Here is a 24,595-nt window from a genome sequence, read left to right as displayed (position 1 = left end):
TTTTTAGCTGCATGCATTTTTACTCTGAAATTTAATTTTTCGTTAACCGCCACATGTGTCAGCCAACAAGCATATCTTCTCTGAATTTTGTTTCCCGATGTTGGGCCGATAGCCTTCATGTTCTTACTGTATTCAAGTAAACATATAAAAAAGAGTTCTGATAAATGTGAAGAAACGTTAATCAAATATTATTGCCATTCACCCTTTCCGTCCGAAGTCTTGACAAATTGCTTTTTTTAGCTTGATTTAATATGCAAGTGTGGTAAAATTGCTTTCTGGATGAACTAGTTTTGGGCGAAACGTTCCTTTATTTCAGATTTAAGTTTTTTAGGCTATTGTTTTCTTATCTGAAGCTAGTTACTAGTTATGCTGTTCCATTCCAAAGGAAAACTCCTATTTTTTATGTAAACCATCTAATGAGCCTTATGTTATGAATAGATATTTTGAATCTCTGCTGAGCTACCAATTGTATTCTTGACATTTTATTTTATTGATTAAAACTTCCAAACTTTCACAAGATTCTTTCAAATGTACAGAATGGGGAAAGACATTCAGGAATAAAGTATCTTTTGTGAAAGAACAGATTTATGCATCTATTTATGCTTCTCTCATTTCTGTTCATGAATAATCTCCTTTATGAGTACTCATAAACTGAAGTAAAAAATAAAAACATCATAAGACCAGTAATAAATGAGGCTAACAATAAATTAGGTATATCTAGTAATAACAAGCGAATGTTTTAGACAAAATTATTTAACAGTTTTTTTCTCAAATTTTTATACTTTTAATGCTTTTTCTTCCGAAGCATTCTATAAATAATGATCCCATTCTAATGACTCACTCCTTTTGCCACACGGTGAGAATAGCGAATAACGAAGAGTCCTCAGATGATTAAAGCATATATCACCACTGTTATCTGGGGTCGATTTCTTGTCTTATTCTGTAAGCTTTATGTTGAAATGAGCGTTTTTCTAATTACAAATAATGAGCCACATTTTCATCACAATAAAGTCGCAAACATTAAATGAATTTTAGAAATAGATAATGAATCCTTGACGTGTTTCATGATGCATTAAATAATATTACAACTACTATTATTGTAAAGTGAGCAAAATCCATTTCGCTATTTACATAACATTAAAATGCATTTTCGCAAATGAAATGTTGTCACACTTGTTAAAAAATGTTTTTTTCGAAACTGTGATATTCAGTTATTCAAGCAGTACAGCAGCATCAACTATTTTGTTTTGGATTAAAACTTGATCATTATGCTGCTCATTTATCTTATCATTTCATTCAACAATTACTTTAGAATCTTAGCAATAGATACTCTAATATTACGTAAATTTATTACAGGAAAGTATACAAATTCTATGTGTGATAGAGACAAACGGATGTTACTTTTGCGTTCAGAGTATCAGAGTAACTAAATTTATTTAATATTCTTCAAAACCAGATTCATAGTGGCTTGAGAATGCTTTATCTATGGCAGTCTAGCTTAAGATCTAAGCCGTATCTAAAGAGAAAGAATCAAGGTAAGACAGTATTTCATAGTATTCAAACTTTGACTGAACAATTTACCTCCTTAAATCTAAATTGAATTTTATTTCATATTAGATATAAAATTAATGAGACTCAGGAGCAAATGAACATTTATTGAATTCTCCTTGGAATAAACGTCGATTTCAAGATTCATTAACTACTCCTGTCATATTGTCTATAATTATTTAAAATGAATGCTTTATGTAACAAAAGCATTGAACCTTATTGCTCAGTGTTGACTTTATGCTGCCAAAAAATGGAAAAATCCGAATAAAATACTCAATTTCAAATATCAGTCATGTTCCATGTTATGCAGATATAAATGTTTCTAAATTTACAAGCGCATTGCAATTAAAAGATTGCAACATATTCACCATCAGAAATTTAAATAGCATCCCTTCGTTACCCAAATGTCATTAACAACTTCTATGCAATCCAGAAATGTAAGTGCCTCCTCAAAACTATTAAACCAGGGGTTCCCAACGGAGTCGATATTGACGCCCTGATAGTCGATGAAATTTTAAAAAAGGATGATGATGGAAAAGGGGTCAATGGAATTTTAAAAGGGTAAAATTAGGATGATCATGGAGTTTACTGTGGTCAGTGATCAGTAGGTGATCAGGTAGATCAAGTGAAAAGTGCATGAATGAATACTGACTTGAATTATGGTCTCAAACGAGACGGAGAAATTGAAATATTCCAATGTTTATACATACATCTAGTTTCCAAACACTCGAAATCAGTATAACGTAAAGAAACTTTCATTATTCTTTGAAAGTTCAGACAGTTTCATGCAGAAAAAATTTCGCAATAATAAAGAAACGGTTAAAACCATTTCACCATTGATATAATACGAGAATGCGGTTGCTGTTATGAAAAAAATAAAATAAATATCATACTCCCATTATTATAAAACGACAGTCATAATCGTAACGGGAATGCTACACATTTTATGAAACAGGTCATAATTCATATCTTCAAAAATCGAGTTTAAAAATAATCCCCGTTATCTTTATCGGGTCGTAAAGGGCGGTAAAAGGGATTTTGTACAATCTGCATTTAAATTTAGTTCACAATTAGTGTCAAGCGTTCCAAAGCTTTTCTTAGAATTTTTCCTTAAAGGAACAAGCTTCGCTACTGCCATATCGTGTTACGTTTTTTTCGCTCTTTATTACAGTCTGCTTTTTTTGCCCTTCCTCGGCACCGATCTGATTTATGAGGCTTTCTCTGCGTCGTCATTTTTCAAGTAGTCTTTCCTTTCACGCTGGTTGGCATCGACGTTTTCATTATGAAAATGTGCCAGGCGCCCGAATGGGCAGTTCCTATCCTTAAAAGATCCCTCTTTTTCCCTAAAGTGAAATCCCTTTCTCTCACCTCATTAGGTATGACGTCTAGAACTAAGGAAAAAAAGTAACTGCGGTCGATGATTTCAACGTTTCAAGGTCGTTCTTCTTAATTTTGAACCCATAATAAGTGAAAATTAATAGGCTGTTCCCTTAAACAGGGAAGGAAAATCCGCTTTTTCCTTTCTTGTCAGCTTTTAGTTTTTTTTTTTTTTTTTTTTTTTTTCTAATTACATCTTTCTAACTTCGATTAAATATTTTAACACATTCATAATAGTTCGCATTCGTACACTCCTGGTAATCATAAAGCTAAAATATCAACAATAAAGTATTTGGAAATTAAATAAACGTTACTGATTCTCTTTTAAGAAATATTAATCTGAAAATAGTATATATTAATTTTAATTTTCAGAATCAAATAATAAGTGCATACTTTAGTCTAAACGTAAGTCGTTGATCAAAGATAATATTGGAATTCTATTGCAAAATTATTTGTTTTATCTAAGAGTTTAATTACTGATTATGACAGAAAAATACAACGCATATCGTATGTAAAGTAATCTATACTATTCCTTATAGCCCTAAACAGAACATATATTCATATATAATTTAGGTAGATACGTGTTTCATTCTAAATTTGTAGATTAAAAATTTTGTTTAAAGTCAAACAGTGCTACACTCTGTTACTTTGGAATATATACTTCAAGGTCTTTTTCCCCATACCCATAACTATAGAAAAGACTACTGCGGAATCACAAAGCCGATTCCTGTAATTTTGTAAAATCCTTTAATTTCCTCTTTGCGGTGATGATAGATGCTGCCATCGTAAATGATGAGAGCATTGGTTATAAAGCTCCCATTTTAAGCAAGACTATAGTATAAGCCCAAAACATTTAAACGCTGCTTCCAAAGTTCGTTGCGTGAAATTATCCACAGGTAGGCCGGCATTCATTTCTCTCATGCAAGTCAAAGGAACTCTTACGCATAATCTAGTCAAATGTCAAGTTATCTGTTATTTTAGGAAATAATGAAGTTCTCAACGTATCTGGTAATAAGCGGTACTTCTTCCCTCAATTTTTCAATAACATCGGGATTCAGGTATATTCTGTTTCTTACCTTTAAAATGAAAGAAATTGTACTGTATTGTTTACGGCGTTATTACACTGTAGTAACATGCAGAAGCAGAAATCGTAAAAGACACATGTCATATTCTATTTATATAATTATGTATCACATTAAAACGCTTCTCAGATAAAGAACAAACTGGATCTTCTGTTTGTTTTTCCTGCCACAAATGTTGCTAAGGCATGAATGGTTAAAGCCAAAGTATCTGCTAAACTAGAACCCCTTTTTTGGAGTCACACTTTTTGTTACAAACAGTAATCATTAATTGGGATTTAATTTCTTAAAATAGATTAGCTTAAACTTTAATGGAAGATTTACGTGAATATTTGTAAAAGACAGAAAATAGCAGAGTAGACAAATCTGTCAAAATTGCCATTCATGTTTTCTGTAATTTAAAAATTCTAGCCATTTTAGTTTTCCTTAGTACTATTAATTCTCAATTTTGTTATTATTTTGGTTATAAAGTTCAATGTGCTGTTTTTATTTCAATGCATAGCGAGTTCATGCAACTAGCCCATAAACCATACTTTCTTATTGCATACAAACATATTTGCACATAAACCATTATTTCTTTCTTCGAATACATTAAACACTTAAGTGTGCTATTTTTGTCAGGATTTCGATCTATTTTAATGCCATTTTTTAGTTGTACTGAAATTCTGAGCCCTAAAATGTGTTAAATTTTAAATGTTCATAAGAATTCCACATATAACCAATTATAGCTTCCAGATTTTCATTACAGAAATGAAACATTTCTCATCTTCTTTTAAGTCAGTTCTAACGCTTCGTAACTCATAAGCATCGAAGGTTATTTTTTAAGAAATGAAACATTAAGACATGTAGCTTTTTTTACTTTGTTTTGGTACATATTCTTAGAAACATGGTTCGGAATTCAAAAAATATTCAGAAGTATGGTTCAAACTATAAAACATTAAGTTCAAACTATGTTGATCAATTGTTTACTATGATGATCAATTGTTTACTGCTTACTTTAACTTCAACAAAATGTTTCGCAACATCGTTGTGAGCTATGAAATGAAACTTTTCCCAAAATTAATGAAATTTCCACACTAAATGAGCATTATATCCGAGCAATATAGCAGATGAAATTTTTTAAGAATTATTTTTCTCATAATTTACAAATTAATAACCATGATTAAAAATGTAATTCTAGTATTTGCTTCTAAGCTTTCTTTCTAATTAGCTTTTACTGAAGAAGATTTACTCTTTATATTACAGAAAATACATCAAACGGAAGAAATGCAAATTACTCTTAAATTATTTAAAATACGCTTTCGATAATAATTTACGAAACGATCTCAAAGTAACTTTATTTGATAAACTTCTCAAGTACCCGAAAGATACGAGCAAGCTAATTTAAGCTCCTTGAAACCAAGAACAAAAAGAAAGGACATCAAGCTTCCAAAGACATTCATCTTTCTGATCCTTTTTTTATATCAGGTAACCGACTTTGAGTAGAATATGGTTTGCACCTCATTAAAAATTAAATAGAGAGCACCAAGAGGGCGGGTGTAAAAAATACCCTGTTTGGTCTCCGTATATCCTCACTACATTTGCTTTACAAAAAGCCCAAGAAAAAAGCTCTGCTGATGAAACAAATAGTATCACTCTTTGGAAGCTCATTTCAAAACATTCCGAGAACTCAAAACATGTGTCTATTTTATACGTATTCAAAGTAACACACGTTGAAAAACGACTCCCGAAAAACCGCAGGGGCGAATCAAAAGACAGGCAGAAGCCCTGTTACTGGCAATCGCAAATATTTGCGCCTTTACTGCTCAATCCCATAACACCAACGTCTCGCATCCCGGAACAAACCGTTACAGTTACGGCGAGGGCGAAAATCGTTCTGGAATGAATATTTTAAACGCGACACGAGGCTTAAGGGATGTAAGGTAAGGCGAGCAGCTCAAAATAAAGAAGGAGGGAAAAAACTAGGAAGTAAATAATAATAAATAGTGTGCCTAGAAACAGAACAGGACGCGCTACGGGTCCCAAGGGAAATACACGGCGAATAGAGACTGACTAGCTGGACTTTTTTTCTCGTACTTTACTTTTTCTTTACTCGCAGGTAATTCAGGCAAAAAAAAAAAGAACTCTAGTAAAGCGCAACGCAAAGAAGACAGCCAAGATCCAAGATGGCGGATTCTTCAAGAACAACTTTTTTGTTACTAAGCTGTCTTCTTCGAATCGTTGCCTCGCAGTATCAAATATGTATCTATGAAATGTTTAAACATGCCATATCTGAGCAGTATATTCAAAGGTGGAAATATTTAGTACTATGTTTTAAATGTAACGCTGATTTTTCGCATTTTGCAGAACATATGGTTTTGGAATCAACTTTGAATTAGTAACATTTACAACAGTTGGATCAAATGCTAGTAAGCAGTATAAACGCTATAATATGTATAATCTACATCTACAAAACTGTTTTATATTTTAATCTTTATATATTGCAGTGTACGTAATTTTGCGAAACCAAATGAAAGTCAATGGACCATTACGTAAACTAACGAATCTTGATAATTTCAAAAAACATACTTTATAACAGTAGCAGCAGATCGAATCTATCATTACATTAAATGTGAAGGAAACCCGTTGAAAAAAATCGAACAGTTACATGCAAAAACTTATTTTCACAATCAGAGACCAGTGCAAAATCTGTTACGAAGCACCCTTCCCTAATCTATTTTTTAACTTAACAAATATTACTGACGCAAGTTATATTTCATATAGATTCTCCGAATAAAAGCGACGGATTTAATATGCCCACAGAATTATTTTATTTTTAGAAAATTGAAAATGTTTTTACTTTCTAACAACAAGCAAATGTTCCAATTTAAGACTGAAGAGTTTTATTTGGCCTGGTATTTTATCCCTATCAGTTCATTTCGCAGTTCATTGCAGTTTAGTCGACTTGTAGAGTTACACAAAGGAAAATTTGACTTTTGCTTGTGAAAAATCATTACAAGAGCGATGATAATATATCTCGCAACAATGATACTTAGGCAGACTCATGCAACCTTTTGACTTGAAAATGTTCCTAATGAATAACAAATCGCAGAATGATAATCAAAAAATTTGAGGACACAGGTTCGAGAGCGGACATTAAATCACCATGCTCTCGAACCAGCCAGATTATTGAAAGCATTACTGCAGTGTTAATACTACAAGTCTCAAAAAAAAAAAAAAAAAAATCCGTACTTAAAGAGTAAAAATAAAAGAACTCAAGGAGAAACCTGAGCATGTCATTAGTAGCCTCAGTAGGCAGATCTGTAAAACATTTGAGCAAATTCGTACTGTCACCTGCATCTTACCTAAGGCTGTTGCCAACGACAGGCGCAATCTTGCCTCCTTGTCGCCATGAATTTCATGGACTTGTCTTTATATCAGGCAGTTGATATCATATATCAGGCAAGTGAGATCATAAGCTATTTCTTCCGACTTCCTAGCATGCCTTCGTAGTGTAGTGGTCAGCACGCTCGACGCGAATTCGAGAGATCCGTGGTTCGATTCCCGACGAGGGCATTGCTCATTTTTTATACCTCCTGCTTCCAAATAACCTAATATCTCTACCAGATTAGTCACATTAACAAAAATATGTGAAAACGTGATTGCGAATTTTATCGACAGCGAAAGATGCTGTAGAACAAGCCGTGCGGGGTGTATGGCAGACATTAGTTGTCATTCTTAGAGCAGAACATTTATCTGTGGTAAGTAAGTAACAATATTGTTTTCTAAGAAACGTTTACCTCGAAAAACTTAATAAAATTTATTTCACATAAAACATTTCTTGAAATAGCTTTATAATGCAATATCTTTTTTTTTATTCATATTAGTTAAAATGGATACTGCGCAAAGGAAAAAAAAGGACAGTTCTATATCTCCCATTCTACTAGGCCGATTGACAATGACATGCCAATTTTTTTCCGTATTCCTATTCTACTACTCAAATTATGCCTAAATGATAAAATTTGTAAAATGTGGTGCAAAATTTAAGGAGAAATTAAAATACATATCTTGGCGTATTGTTTCAGATTGGGGCAAGAATAATTCGCTTGGCAAAATTCTTGCCGTAAACTGGACACAACAGTTTTTCACTTTGCGCCAAGAATAATTCACTTGGCGAACTTCTTAATTTATATTTCAAAATTTGTTTCGAAAAATTTATAAAAAATATTTTAAAATACAAATTTTAAAAATAAATCATAAAGAATGGGCGAATTATATTTGGAATGAACCTAAATTTCGAAATGGGAAAGAAAGAATCAAATAAGTTTAATAAAAAAAAAAGAAATGTTAATAAATATATATCAAATTCAATTAACATTGAGTAGCTAAAATTTAGAGAGCTAATTTTTTAAAAAATACTGATGCTATTTTGACAGAACTTGGCACCTTGGCATAATTTGAGTCGTAGAATCGAAACAGTTCAGAAGAAGTATGGTTTTGTGTCAAAATACTTATATTAGAACAACGCTATATATAAATGTAATACATATCCTTTGTCGAGCTTTTGAGATATGAAAAACGCAAGTTGAATTTCGCCAATCGGTCCAGTAGAACGGGAGAACGGGTCCAGTAGAACGGGAGATATAAATCTGTCCTCCCCTTTTTCCCCCCGCAGTGTACATGCCAAAGATAACTACATGCTTTACATCAAGAATGTTTTATATTTTTCAAATATTTTTGCCATTTTTAAAAAAATTAATTGTTGAATTTCTAAGGGAATTTTTCTTTTACTTGCATGTCTCGGCATGTTAATATGTTTCACTGAACAAGTAATAATTTCCAAATGCAAACGATAATTCATGTGATGTAGTTTCATTTAAAACAAAAAAAAAGTACAAGAAGAAACATTGCCCGCCAAATCAGCTCATCAAATATTTAGAATTCCTAATTATGTGGGTTACTCATCAACGCTTTTTGAACAAACTGTTTTATTACAAGAAATGTTTGATGGTATATATTTTACAACCAGCAAGGCTTTTAAAGATAAGAGACAAAATAATGTATTCGGAACACTTTTGAAGTCCATGCTTTAGTATTTATATACAAGATCTATGCAAATATATTTCAAATATGCAGGTGTCCGGAAACAAATGAGCCACTGTTATAGTAGTATTAAGTTGTTAGGAAAGAAAATTACCATGTAATTCCATTCTTATTCTTTCTACGGAAATACACGACGAATTCATTTAAGGCTATTCCTTTAGAAAAAGGAAGGACAAAGAGTTAATTACATTAGATAACATCTTTGCGTAAACAATGCTGAAAGTTAAAAATTTAATAATTATTAAAAATTTGAAAATTTCTGATTGCACTGAAGCAAAAATTTTCAATCCTTTTCTTGCATCGATCACTCCTAAAGAAGATTTACTTCAGCGGTCCCCTTACTTTTTTCTGGATAATATACAGAATAATCATAATACAAATAATCGCACATAAATAAGTTAAAGATAACAGATATATTAAGAATATGCAGAAATATTTTTTCAAGAAACAATTTATTAGATATAAATTTTAATATTTTTTGTATTATTATTTTTAACTTTTCAAATATAACATGTTTTAATAAACAAAATAACAAATACTAATTGCACGAATTTCCATTTTAATTAATGGGATCACTTACATCGCTTAAATATATTGAACCTGCTCCTTGTTTCCTGTTCCAGTTTTGTGTTCTACGTTGTTAATTTTTCTTGGGTGTGTGTCTTCTTTACATTTTATATTGCACTTATTGCACAAAAATTAACATATTTTTAAAAACACTCTTTATTTTATTAATATATTGAATATTGAATAATTTTTTATCTTATATTTATTTTATATTACTTTTTCTTTTTTAATTTCGTTACTTATTTTATTTTACTTCTTCCTTTAGCTTCATATAATGAACAATAAATTATAAAATTTTGATTATGCCCATTAATTGCCGATCCATATTCGTCTGTCGACCCCTTGATGAGCGTTGACTAACTTTCAGATTTCATCGACTCCCATAGGATCAGTACTGGCACCGTTGAGAACACTTGTACTAAAACATTTTTAATACAAATTTCTTTTGTAATAAAGGCTACACATTAAATTATAAATCATCTACTCAGCATTTTGATTTCAGTGCGTTTACGATAGCCACCATCTAAACTACAAAGAATTATCCAATGTTGCCACATTTACCTTTCTAATCAAATAGGCTACAGATTCACTCATTTATGGCAGAATGGAAATAGTAAGGCCTTCGGACTTCTGGCAGAGATTATAAAAATTATAATTTATTATTTTTTAATTTTTGTTTCTTTATTACAACTAAGCAAATTCAAATGAAATGCATTAAAACTGGGACTATATTATATTTAACTATTAACTATAATTTTATAGCATTTTGAATTTACCAAATAGCAAAAGAAACTTAACAGGAAGTTTATTGAATAAAATTGCGTAAAATACAAAACTGAAGTAATGCTTAAGAAATTTATATTTGCCAAATAATCTTTTCACGAAATCATCAAGGAAAGTTAATTGCTTAAAATTAATTTAACATTAACAAATTAACAAAGTTAATTAAAAAACATTAACAAATGATAAAATATAAACTTTGATGTTTTAAGGTTCGAAATTCATAGCATTTAATAGAAATATTATTTTGGTAAAAACGATTTTTTTATCTATGTCGTCGGAAAAGTCTATATAAATATTTAAGAGAAATACTGTATCATCCTTAATAAGGAAAGAAAAAGGTGTTCGGCAAATTCAAGTCAAAGAAAAAGTTTTCTTGCTGAAAATTCTTTAACGAATAAATACTATTAAATATTTTTCAGCGTAATGAACTAAGGGATCATATTTCATGTAGATGCTTTTTGTCAAAACTCTTACTACCCCATAATACGGCCAGCACACGAGGCACATTTTTTATAAGACATCTTCATAAATAAAACATAAATCGATCGTTAGTAAATTAAAGAAGAATTTCAAAAAAATTCAAGATTTCCTTTAATTAAAGTATATTTTCAGAAGAAATTTTCGTAATTTCTGTTAATGTGACCAAATCAATAAGTTACTTTGTTAAAATGTTTTAGAAAATTAATTTCTTTTAAGATGTATAAGAATGAATGTGTTTCCTATTGCAGATTTATAAAATATACAAAAATGTGACCTACGCATTAGATCGAAATATTTTAGGACTTTCATCTGCCATGAATACATCCTTCTCCAATGCAGATATGATTGGCAGAGCTACAAGAGATGCTGATAAGAACATTCGTAAGACTGACGGATAAGTTATTGACAGTAGCAAAACTGGCAATATTGGCAAGACATGTATCGGTTTGCAATGCTGTAAGAAATATTGATTCATTTCCCTACTGCACATGAAAATGATAATTATGTGAGGTTTCTGAAACTATATCTTAGGCATCCAACAATTAATTCGGACTAACTCTCTCGGGGCATCTATCTCTAAGTCGTAAAGCAAACAAAAATGTATTCCATTATACAGTTCAAATTTTAAATCTTGTTCTGATTTAGCAAGAAGATTATAATTATACCGTCAGATATATGTTACATGCACTTAACTAGTTACCGTGGCAAAAGATGTTGCTTGGGTGCACAGAAATGCAATATTCATCTTGAATATCTTCTTTCTAAAGCCTTGATCTTTGGAAAAAATAGAAAAAAAACTTTGAAAAGCCTTCGTATTCCAAAGATATAACTCCTCAACGTTGTGACATATTCTGTTGAAAAAGAAATCATGAGCTTACGTAAATAGTCTGCTCAGCTCTATTCTATAATTTATGTGTAGGGTAGCATCTATTATATGCATTAACTTTAATTAAAGAGAAAAAGACAACAGTATTGATTGCACTAATTGATTGTGAAATACCAGTATGTACATAGGTTTTTACGGTGCATAATATGGATAACACAAATATCAATGAAATTTGAAATTGATGTGTTCTAAATGCCCTACTTATGCTGTATTCACAGCTCTAGGCAATGCGAAAAGGCTTCCATTACATCTTTCAAATTGTTCTGTGGAATAGTGTCGGAATGTCGCAGTACTTGAGCTTGCCGTTCCAATGGAAGGGGTCTTTTAGCTTCGTTATTTAATTAGTCAAGCTGCAACTTTAAAGCCTGTAAATGTCTTTTTTATCTCATAGATGCTAGCAATTCTCTTAAATATTGTAACACCAGATATGGAACGTACTGCGTATATTATTAGTGGAATTAGTGGTTCCTATGGAAAACCCCTTCTATTGCAACCAATTTATATCTTACTACTGTATTGCCTATAGGCCTCTATCCAAATTATGTCCTGCTACTGTCTTGCCTATAGCTCTACCGATATTCACTTTTCCAGCAGAATTCTCGCTGATCGTCTACGACGTAACCTCTTCTAATGAAGGTTTCCACTAACATAATCCGCATCTACACCGGCCAGTGGTCTATCATACGCTAAATGCTTGCATTCTAGTGCCTGCAATGGATGCAGATATGCAACATATGCGCGCCTGTAATCTAGTGTTGCCAACTAAGATTGGTCGATACAATGCAAGCCTTACTATATATTGAAACATTCACTAGAAAGTAAAATATTAATGGTTTGTATATATATATATATATAACAATACATATAAATTTCAATTAGAGACTAAAATGATATTTACATAAGACATCTGACCCCACTAATAATATACGCAGTATATTCCATATCTGGTGTTACAATATTTAAGAGATAATTGCTAGCATCTCTGAGCTAAAGAAGAAATTTACTGGCTTTAAAGTTGCAGCTTGACTATTTAAATAACAAAGCTAAAACTTTCATGATTATAGTAAAACTTTTGTTAAACTTGTAAGAACATAAGTTATTGCCCCTTAGTATCTATTTATCAGTTCCAATATTTACACAAAAGCAAACTGGAAATTACGAACGAGCAATCAGTAAGGCAAAAGGATGCTTTGAAAAGCTAATTTACATTTCCCATTATGGCCTTATTCAGAAGGTCTTTACAAAATATTTTATTTCTTTAAGGTAAAGTTAATCCTCCATCTGGAGGTCTGCAGAAAAAATTTCGCACACATTATTTTCAACTCATACTCTGTTTTAAATTGTTTAGCAAATTCATAATGTAAAATGCTCAAGTGAAATTTCGGATACAACATTGCAAGATATTTTCTCACACCTTACCACATGCCACTACATCCGAGGCTTGCGCGGATAGTAATCAAGAGGTCCGGAATTCAAATCCCACAGAAGATTTCTTGTCTCCTACTTTGGCAACACTAACAACTCACACTAGCAAGTGGAACCAGAACTAAAATGTAATGGACGATAATTCTTCATCACCAGGATTTTTCAATTGGATCTCCGTCTCCCCAGTCGCCGTTTAAGTGGAGAAAATGAGGTATTCTTTCCCTTCTTAACGTTTGGCTTCGTGGTGTAGTCGAAAGTATATCCAGCTAGCAGTCGTGAGGTACGGAATTCGAATCCCGGCAGATGCACTGTATTTTTTTCACACTTCCTGCTTCGGCAAACCTGATGACTCTACATTTGCAGCATTAGACAGTATGCAAATGTTCAAATTATTATTCTAACTGTGAGTATGAGAAACCATCGACAAGCATTGAATTGAGAATACGTGAAAGCACTATTCGAAATGCCCATGAAAATAAGATTTGCCGGCATCTTAAAACATATTACACATTATTTATTAATTGAGACGGAAGACTTTCTAACCAGTGATTTAACTTTCACTAGCTAATTGCTGCTGATATGTAAAGCACTATTTGGTTTTCAGCCTTAAAGAAATATCACTAAAAAGAGTTTGGCTATTATTAACCACTAGCATTCCTGCTAGCACGGGGAGAAGAAACACTGATGCCGTAGCCTAGACTCGGCTTTGAATCCATCAAAGGCATGGATATTTGAAAACATGTTATCACGCTGTGACATGAGGCACTTCAAATGCTTTTCAGGCCAAAAATTCTCTCAGTCTAAGATCTTTTTCCTTTAGGTATTAGTAATTAAAACTTAGAAGGAGCTTCCAAACTCCGAGTAGTACCTATAAAGTTAACCAAGGCTTTATTAATAATAATTAACTTTGTTAATTTTTGCATTAACAATCCCTGCATAAACGAACTAGTAAATAATGAATATTATCACAAATATTTTGTAAGAAATAAGTATTTTATTCGAATTACACATGAATTATCGGAGATTTATACATTTAAATTTTTGTAACTGCGAAAGTCACTAACTGTTTTATATTATCGTAAGTGCGTCCCCAACTGTTCTAAATTATTTTAAGTGCGATAGTCACCCACTGCTCAAAATTATTGTAACCGCATAAGTCTCAGATTGTTCTAAAATACTATAAGTGCGAATGAATTTACCGAATTTCACCTTTTGAATTATTCTTATGTTCACAATAAGAATTAAGGTAAGGCGATACGTAGAGGTAACTTTTAAAGCATTGTAATAGTTAGGAATAGTTAAATAAGTAATTTAAAAACATAAGATTATATACAATAAATAAAGTTATCCTGAGAAATTACTTTTATACTTGGACATTTCTTACATATTCAAACTGCTTTGCTTGATATACAGAACTATATAAATATATTAATAAACAAATTACAACTTAAAACTAGGTAAAACAGCAACTTGATTTTGGTGTAGGTTTTAAATAAAACTCTACCGATTTCGGAATCAATCAAGCACAGGACACTCTTCTTCAGGAGTAAAAACAATTCTGCAAAGAAGGGAGGAACGATGGTCGTACTTACATAAAAAAAACGAATACGCAGAACAAAGAGAGCATGAACTTATCACCATCTGTCGAGTAAACTAGAAACGAAACATGAGCAATTAAGATATAAGAATTTTAAATATTAAGTTATTAGAATATACAAGATATTAATATTATAAAATGCCAGAATAAACCACGGTATTAGGGTTATTAAAATATTAGAATTTTAAATATTAAATTATAATATATTAAGATATTAGGGTTATTAAGATATGATAATAAACTATAATATTAGGGTTTTAAAATACCAGAATTTTTCCTCAATGAATTTAATTTCAGCACCACTGTTTACCATTAATCTTTTTCTGTTTGCCTCTCTATGCTAAATCATATTATCTCTTAAAGGAAAATCGTAGTTCTTTTTACTCTTTTACATATCGTGCTCTCAAATATTTTCTTTAAAATCTTTGGTTTTTAGTGCACTCAGTTTTTCAAAATTATTTGCTATTGACTAAGGATTTCTTCCGTGGTCATTGCTAAAGTTTTTAAGAAATTTTCAATTTTCTCTCAACAACACTTTACACTATTATAAATAATTTTAATTAATAATATTATCTCTTAATCCTTTTATCGATTACAAAATCACACGGATTCTACAGAACTTCCGCTTTATGTCATTTTCTAATTTATCAGTAATATTATTTGTTCGATTGCTAAAGTTTCCATCTTGTAGATTTTATAGCATATATTGTCAGTAGATTTAAGGATACATTGGCCAAACTAAAAGAGTGTTAAAATTTGTCCTCACGGAATAAAAATCTTGTATCCTAAAATAAAAATAAAAAAATTTTAAAAGCTGATAACAGTTTAAAATTTAATCACAGCTTTGATTTTGGTTCTACGAAGATTATTCAAAAAGCTTGTTCAGTTTCCGAAACCGGTTTTCTTGAAGATTTTCCCATTAATAATAAGAACATTATCCTCTTTCGTTAATAATATTAATTCCAACACGGTTCTTGCAAACGCTTTTCTCTTCTTCGCAGAATTTATATGCTTCTGGGTAAAAAAGACCTGTGTGTGATCGCCCTCGAAATTGATAGATTTATTTGGAATCTACACCAAAATATAGTTGCGTATTGCCTAATTTTAAGTTTTACTTTAGCCTCTTTCTCTTCCTATTAAACAAATTATATTTCTAAATCTTTAACTCTTCATTAAATTACATCATTTCTGTTGAGAACCTTGCTCACCTTTGTATGCTAGAAGCTTCGAACAGTTATTTTCGAGTCTCATAAGAAGAAAAAAAATGACTTTCTTATTGATAATGAATACATATATTGTACGTTTCATTTCCAGTGCAACATTAGTATCAATGAGATACTTGGTACATTATTTTTTGGGAAAGAGGCTTTTTATTAAATATTTTTGTTTGATTTTAGCCTAATCTAGCCTTCGGAGTATTCTAGACTAATTTTATGATACTGGGTAAATGTGATATAATAAATGCTTTGATAAATTACGACATACTCGATTTATGTCTTTATAAGAATTCAAATTTTAGTTTAAGAGTGCCTATAATTGAGGAATATTATAAAAAAACTAAATTCAGATAAAAGAATTCATTGAATAAATACAACCGAATAATTTTTTATTGAAATTATATCAAGCTAATAAATTTTGGTGCGGAATAATTCCCGAACGTATTTCCTTATTATTTTTCTCAAATCATGCAAATTCTTTCATTTTTTATGGATTTACATTCGAAATATATTCCCCTTTTCCCTACACAATAACACTCATTTCCGGCTTGAGAAGCGGTTATAATTACTGTCATCAGAATTAGCGAATCCCAATTAAAAGTATCATAAGAAGCAGCAAAAAATTAAAAACTGACAATGGGGCGGAGGAAAGACGGTCGATTTCTTTTTCTTAATTAAAATGCGCATCCTCTGCTGTCCCCTCTGCTCCCGAATCAGTGCTTTTCTCCTCTTTAACAAGACTGGATGACAGCCGTCTTTCATAATTAACCCCCAGAAAACAACGGGAACAAAAGTCCTGTCAAATGTATGGTTGCATTTCGTCTGTCATCTCGGAAGGCGGTTGAAATTAACTTATGAAGATTAAGATCGGGAGTATCGTATTTATTTCCACCTGGGTTAGGGTGCATGCGGAAATTGAAACCATGAACTCAGGCTGCTCTAGAAATGGCAAAAGTTTAACGGAGTAAAGTTAACGTAATTGATTTTCGTTTTCATTCAGTAGCTAAGTATTGAAACTTGCAGTTGTAAAGCTTACACAGTTCTAATTAATATTTTCTACTTTCTTATTTTCGAAAGCTTTAAAATCTTTTTGTAAACTTCATGACATTTCTACCATTATTTTCCAATATCCAACCTTTTGACTAAGTCCGTGAAAACTGATGGCATTCTTCTTCGGTGATGTTGAGGTCTAACATTAATGAATTGAACATGAAGATTAAGGTTTTGCTATGTCTAGAAGTTTATTCCAAATGCCCTTGTACAGCTTACTAAACTGAGAAGCTAGTTTCGCTTTAAACGGAAGCAAATAATATGAAGTTACTTTCAATGTTAATGCAGTCTGGGACTACACACAAAATAGACTACTTAAGCTGGCTCAAGATCAATAACGGCGCGTATTTAAAAGTGATCTAATAAGACTCTAAAAGCAGAATAACTTTGACAAGGCTAGCGATAGTATATAATTGCGAGGCGAGGCTGCCGGCAGCTCTAATTCTTAAACATTCAAATCTTTGTCTTAAAAATACAAGAATTACTTTTCACTCTGATGAGGACTACAAAATGACGAAGTAAAGTTCAAATCCTAATAGCTGGTTAATAAACATAAAACCCACAAATTTTGTATTCTTCTCTCAGGGAAGAAGGCACAGTTCATTTTCAAAGAAATATCACGACAAATTGGTTTCTATACCTAGTGACCATACACCTATGACATATAATAATTGCTCGCCAGTTTATGTTTGGAGCAACTGGGTATCGTCCGTCCCTTTATAGACGATCAGTAGATGTTGCTGCTTGCCTGTCACTTTCAGGTTGACAGATGCGTAAGGGATCACAGGCGCGTTTCGTATAGGAGCGGTTAGTACTCAAAACCACTCCTGTATAGATCGCTCCTGTACTCAAAAGATCCCATTTCCGACTTTATAAACATCCATGCCTTCATGGATGAGTATCTAAATTACTATGCATGCTTAAATATAGAAAAGTATTTATTTATATAAGTATTTCTGCTTATTCCTCGTATTTAGTTCTGTTTTATCTGAAATATGTATCTGCTTACTTGAAATTAAAAGCTATCATAATAAATACGTATTGAATAAACTAAGAAAACCTAAATCAATGCTTTGTGTCTCGTGAATAAAATTTAACATTCTGTCTTGCAGAGAGTTTTTAATAAGCTATATTTAAAATGTGAGGAAGAGAGAAATGCAAGATGAAAATTATAAACTGGGCAAATTTCAAACATGAAAATAAAGACTGTTCTATAGTGGCGAGGAATGCGTTTGCTCCTTGAACGCTAGTGAATCATATCTATATTATTTCAATTACTGACAGTTACTGAAGCTATGAATAAACACTAATGTCAATATAATTTTAAGCTGCGACTAATGTTAAATCATATGAAAGCTTTCATTATTAATTGTGCTTTTGATACGTTGATATAACTGAGATCTAATTTCAAACAGAGTATCCTGCAAGCTATTGTTTTATTCAGTATATTTCTGCAAATTCTTAAGAAAAGAAAGTTAAATACTCTCTTTATACATGTGATAATCATAGATATTTTTATGACATTCTTTTCTATTTGCCCTGCTGTAAGCATATGAGTTTATATAAAATTTTTAAGCTATACACAGAATTAACAAAATATAAAAAACTTTCTAAAAATTTACAGTCTACTAGCTAAAGGAGAGTTTATTATCGAAAGGTTCAAAAGACGTTGAAAATATTTAAAAACTAAAGCAAAATTTTTAATAACTTAATTTGTTCTTAAACAAACCCAATACTTGCTCTTTCTTAATCATAAAATCAAATGTGGAATTACAATGAAATTTTTAAACACATTTTAATTTTATAAGCTCCGATGTTGTTTCTGCATTTTGTCTCAGGTATAAAATTTTATATCGCCCTTTGGTTTTATTTAAGGATACAGGACAATGTGAAGAAGAATTAGAATTCAGTGCTCGGGTTCGAATCCCGGAGAAGGCATGGATGTTTGTAAATGTTTTGTGTGGGTGCAGCATGGCGGGCACTCTAAATAGGCGGCGAGCTGGAAGTCCTCTCGTTGTTTTGATGCAAGGGAAGAGGTGTGGGAGATCCTCGGACCCGGACCGTCGGTTTTCTCTCCATGAAAACCCGCGGTAGAATTTGGAATTTTTTCAAATTGGTACATTAGAGAGGGTATTAGAAATGCACTTTATTACTCCAAATTAAGATGAAAAATAAGCGTTTTACAAACATTATTATTAGGAACTGTTTTAATGATTAACTGTCTTAATTGAATCAGAGTCCGTCTTTTATAATATCAGAGATAAACAAAACATATTTTCCACCGCAGGTTGGCATTTACGTGATTTCGTGTTTACTTTCCTAATTTGCAACAAGCATGATTTTAAAGCTGATAAAATACAATAATCCTTTTTCAGAAAAAGATGGCATAAATTTGAAACAATAATTCTGAAATTCTGCTTTAGCAGCATTGTTTTGTTATAACTAACTTTCTATTCTCCTTCGAAGCATCACATAAACAAACTTTTATAATCATCTGTATTTGTGGATTTTGAAATCTTCATCTACGCTCGTATATCTTGCCTCTATGATTCTAAATATTAACCTCAAACTTTGTCAACATTTAGAAATTTACGGGTTTTTTTGACAAATCCTATCTCAATCTTAAAAATATATCTTAAAATAATATTTAAAATAAGTCCGTATGTTATAGGCACTTTATATAAAGACAATTAAAGAAAATTATTGTATTTTTTACTAAAATACTTTAACATAAATTTAACACAATTTTATCATTAACAACATTAACTCATGCTCCAGGTGTCACCTACCCTTGCATTTTATATAGTGCCAGGATTGTGCTCGTATATTGTTTGGTCAAACAGTCTAGCTCTGTTGCTTCTTACACAACATATCTGGCTGTATTGATATTATTTGCAGTCATATTCTGCATTTAATTCAATTCTAGGTTTTCGTTGCCGCATATGTTGAGAAAGATTTTTCACTTAAATACGTTGTTCCGAATGGCATAAAAATATTTAAAGCTATGTGAGAAACGTTTTTGCGTACACATCGACTGTAAAAGGGGAAAACCGAAACTCTTTCGCCTAACTGACAAGTATTTCCCTAACTGACATCGGGTTAAAGAAGTCTGCAGCCTACATACGAAGCTTCTAATTAGTTTCCAAAGATAACTAAATGTACATTTATATTGTTAAATTAATACACACTAGTCAAATAGTGTGAGTGCTTTATAATTTTCTTTTCGAATTTCTATTTTAACTCATTGAAATGCAGAGTTTGACTCGAGGAGTTCCGCTGAACACAATGCTCTTATCCTGTGATTTTAATCTACATTCATGTAATCTTCTATGAATCAAAAACATAGCAATAGTTTATATACTGCAGTGTTACTTATTTAACGGTATATGCTTATATAACATTAGTTTTGAAAATATGAATTTTTTAGTAAATTTTGTATACATTTTCTTATACATAAGCAGTACTTATTCTATATTCTAATATATATGCAATTTACGATATCTGAATATATTATATTTTTTTATCTTAGTTTCTGCGAAGATTAAAACGGAATGTGATATTTATTGCTACTTCTAAATTTTCAAATAAAATTAAACGGATATTTCTAACTAATCAAACATTAAAATATGGGAATAACCTGAAACATTCTTCTGAAATTTACACTAGCTTTTAACAACAAATCAGGACTACAAATATACCAAAGAAATTTATTATACCAGAGAAAGTTTTTATCTAAAAGCATTGAATTGATTATCTGTATAAAAATACAGCTTTATAATTGTAATAAGAAATATTTGCTTTCGTTTCTCTTTTAACAGACACAGTATTTATGAGCGTTAAAATGCAAATACAATTCTTTTATTACTGGTAAAGAATGCATATTTTAGTTTTAACCGGAAAACGATGAATAACTTTCAGACAATAAATTTTAAATGATGTTTGTTGCTTTAAAGCCATTTCAGTAAATATTTATATCTGAGAAAAAGAAATACACCTAAAAAACAACTGAGGAGATTATATGTTGCAGACAAGGTAAAATATTTTAAGTCACAGAAGTGTCAAAAAAATTTAATGCTTTTCATAGCGACGATGTTATATTATGTTGCATTAATATATGAATCTCAGGGATTAAAAAACAAACTCTTTTAACAAAATATCCAGATTATAATAATCAAATGCTATACATCTAAAAATTTAATTTTTTACTACACCCTTAGTGGCACCAAATCCTAATTTTTCTTTCTAAATATTTCTTGTCAAGCATTCCTGACATCATCAAGGGATTTTAGCAGTCCAAACGCCATTTTGAATTTTAAAGAAACCAAAAAATTCCTTATTGCATTCTTTATTCCCTTGCTTTAAACAGGAAACACACAAAACACGAAGAAGGCTTGAATATTAAATGCAGAAAAACAAAACGAGGGGTATCTCATTAATTTGTTAGAGATAAAGAAATTCGTAGCTTTTTTTCGCACTGCAAACGAAATGCTAATATATGCGACGCAATTCCCAACACAACTGAGCAAATCTTAATAATAGGAGAAGACAGAATAATATTTTGGAATCAGAGAGATCTGAAGGATCAAAAAAGCAGGACATTTTCTCAATGGAGCGAGGAAGTGTTTTAGGTTTTGCAAAAAAACACCAATGAGTCAACGCTGAAAAGAGAAGCGCCGACTAGAGAATTTTCACGCTGTTTTCTTCTTTTGTTATGGAAGAATGTTACTTTAAATAAGACTTAGTTGTTTAAGCATCACTGAAATATGATCTAAATAAGATGGTTCAGTCGCTTCCGAAATATAAATTTTAATTTAATATTTCAACAATGGATAGTTGTTTATTACCCAAAGTAGTAGTAATATATTACGCAGAATCTATTTTCACCATTAGTTGTCATTACAGTACAGGCAGAGCCTAAAAGAAGAATGATTTTAAAGTTTTACAAATACAAGAGTTTAACTCTTTTTCTCTTGGATGTTTAGCACCGAAACTACCTATTCTGTAGAATGTAAGTACTGGTGATAGCGCAACAGGCATAAACAGGTAGCATAGAACAACATCTTTAGACGCGTAACGGAAATTTCAGGTTAAAATGTAGTCTTTCATCAGCACCGTCATTTTCATGGTGTGATACCACCTATAGAATGCAATAATCTCGCATTTTTCCGCATTGCGTGCAATAAAATTTCAATATTGCCTGTGCAATGGCTGGTAAGTTATTTCCTAAACTCTGTTCGCTTAATATAATTTGGTAAATCGTTGACGTGACAAACACAAATTCCTTCATTTTGTTCCGTATGAGGAATGAAGGTCAATTCTTACGACCGAAAAATTTTCGAATTTCAGTAGCAAGAGGATTGACACTGCTGCGAAAGCGGGAAAAACTGTGAGCGAAAAAGCGAAGACACCAACACATATGCCAGAAAATACAGAAAGAATAACAGCTGAACTCCATCGCACAATTTACTACGTTTCACTCTTCTTGAACGATGAAAAGAACAATAGTCTACAGTATCATTAAACATAAATCAAAGCGTATGGTCCAAGCGGTTTTGTAGTGTAACCACAATATTTTCTATAACAGTTAAGAAAAATTCAATAAAAATTTTATTGTTTACATTAATCATTACCAATATGTTAGCCAGTGAAAAGCAAATAAATCTTTTTTACTGAATATGTTTTTTAAGGAGAGAGCCAAAGGGAATGGATGAAATATTTACATGGTTAGAAGAATGCTTCCTAGAGTCTACACGGGTAAGCTACAAATGTACAGTGAATGACTCTTTTGCATCATGACAGATATCAATGCCATAATCAAGTTCTGACCTCTCAGAACATCCATGTCAGCAAGTGCAACAATAAGATCGTCCATACTTGTAGGAAGTGCAGGGATAAGAACTCGATGTATCTCCACAAGAGGTTGCCACTTGGTGCTGAATCCAGACTTTTCGGTGGACAACAAATACCAGGCCGTTGAACGGTTAATCCGGTGACAAGACAGATTTTCGTGCGTAGTTAGAAAATGACGCTGTTGGAATAGTAACTTTATGTGCTTTATCATATTGAAACACACATAAAACTTTTTTTAACAGACTAGTGGTCATATTACTTGGCTTATGTCAAGAGCGCTCGCGTAAAGATTACGTAATAAAAACAAACTGAAGAATGAGTTTTGTAAATTTAAACAAATTTAAATACATCCTTTATAAGTCGCCGCTAAATTTTGAGAGAAAAAGAAAAAAAATTAAATTTATAAGCATTTAATCTATTTCTTTTAATTTAACGCTATATTTTACTTTTTTACCCTTTAATGCCCATTTTAAGTACATAACCGAAAAAAGTTCTTTTTCGAAACTTATTTCATTTGGAAAAGCCATATGTTAAAAAGTCGTACTGTTGAGGACGCATCATGGAAGTTTAATATTGAAACAATAGCTTAAAGCAAAGAACTAAATTTATCTCTACTATTTTAGTCATTAATAACTAATCATTAATAATTAACGGCTGTAAAAAAAACAAAATGATGTATAGTTGAATTCTCTCAAAATGTTTTCTATATAAATAATTGAATGAAATCGCAAAGAAGTCAAAGAAAAAGTTTGAATTTATCACTAATATAAGAAGTAAAAGACTTGGCAAACAAGGTTATTTATTTTTAAAGAGAGTGAAATTCTGTATATCGTGCAATTCTTATTTTTAACAGACTATAAAATTCTTTAATATACAAAGACACTGCATGCCTTTGATTTAACTACATTTTTCTATTCAAAAGTCTATATATTTATTACATAGAAAAGTGTTAAATTTGTCGAATTCCTAAACGTTCAATTTCTAATAAGATCATAATTTAATTTCTAGTTTTCCCGCTAGCTACGACATTTTCATTAGACATTTTCGTACGTAACTCAGAAGCCATTATCGTGCATATATTATCAATTATTACGTACGTATCTTAGCATTCATTGTCTTAATTATCTGTATTTAATAATATTTACCTTTCTCTAACACAAAATTAGCCCACCAGCGGCCGAGCGGTAAAGTCGCTGAACACTGGTAGTTCGGTCCGAGGTTCGAATCCCGCGAACGGGCTGGCTGCATGGGTGTTTCGTGGTTTTCCCCATGTGTAACGTGTATACGAGCCAGATTCCCTTAGAAAGTCCTCCACGAAAGGCATCCCTCCTCTTAGGCAGATAGCCCTAGTGTGCTTTGCCATAATTAAATACACCACACCTAGCACAAAATTACTCAGACATATATATATATATATATATTTATATTTATATATCAGGGAAGACATAAAGTAAAAGAATTAGAACCAACTTTTCACAAAAACGAAAAATTGAAATTCATAAGTAATAAATTTCAAAAAAATCCTATAAATGCAAAAAAGAATGTAACAAATAATAAAACGAAAAGAACCTTCAAACAAGCAATATCCCCAATTAAAAAAAATGAAATTTAAAGAAAAAAGGACATAATAGAAGAGAAATTCAATCAACTACAA

General features: G+C 31.4%; 1 long non-coding RNA gene and 1 other non-coding gene across 4 annotated transcripts in view; one reads left to right on the top strand and one right to left on the bottom strand.

The window, feature by feature from the left end:
• Positions 1-24,595, bottom strand: part of LOC118189098 (uncharacterized) — an 872,843-nt gene that overhangs the window by 637,304 nt on the left and 210,944 nt on the right. The window lies entirely within an intron of this gene.
• Positions 7,487-7,559, top strand: TRNAS-CGA (transfer RNA serine (anticodon CGA)). Its single transcript has one exon. It is a non-coding gene; the product is annotated as a tRNA-Ser (tRNA).

This window comes from Stegodyphus dumicola, chromosome 10 (genome assembly GCF_044657685.1).
Source record: "Stegodyphus dumicola isolate Sdum_Otavi_A_Nest chromosome 10, ASM4465768v1".
In the NCBI taxonomy this organism is placed as follows: domain Eukaryota; kingdom Metazoa; phylum Arthropoda; class Arachnida; order Araneae; family Eresidae; genus Stegodyphus; species Stegodyphus dumicola.
The sequence above is the reverse complement of the archived record's forward strand: the minus strand, read 5'-3'. Positions and strand labels throughout refer to the sequence as shown.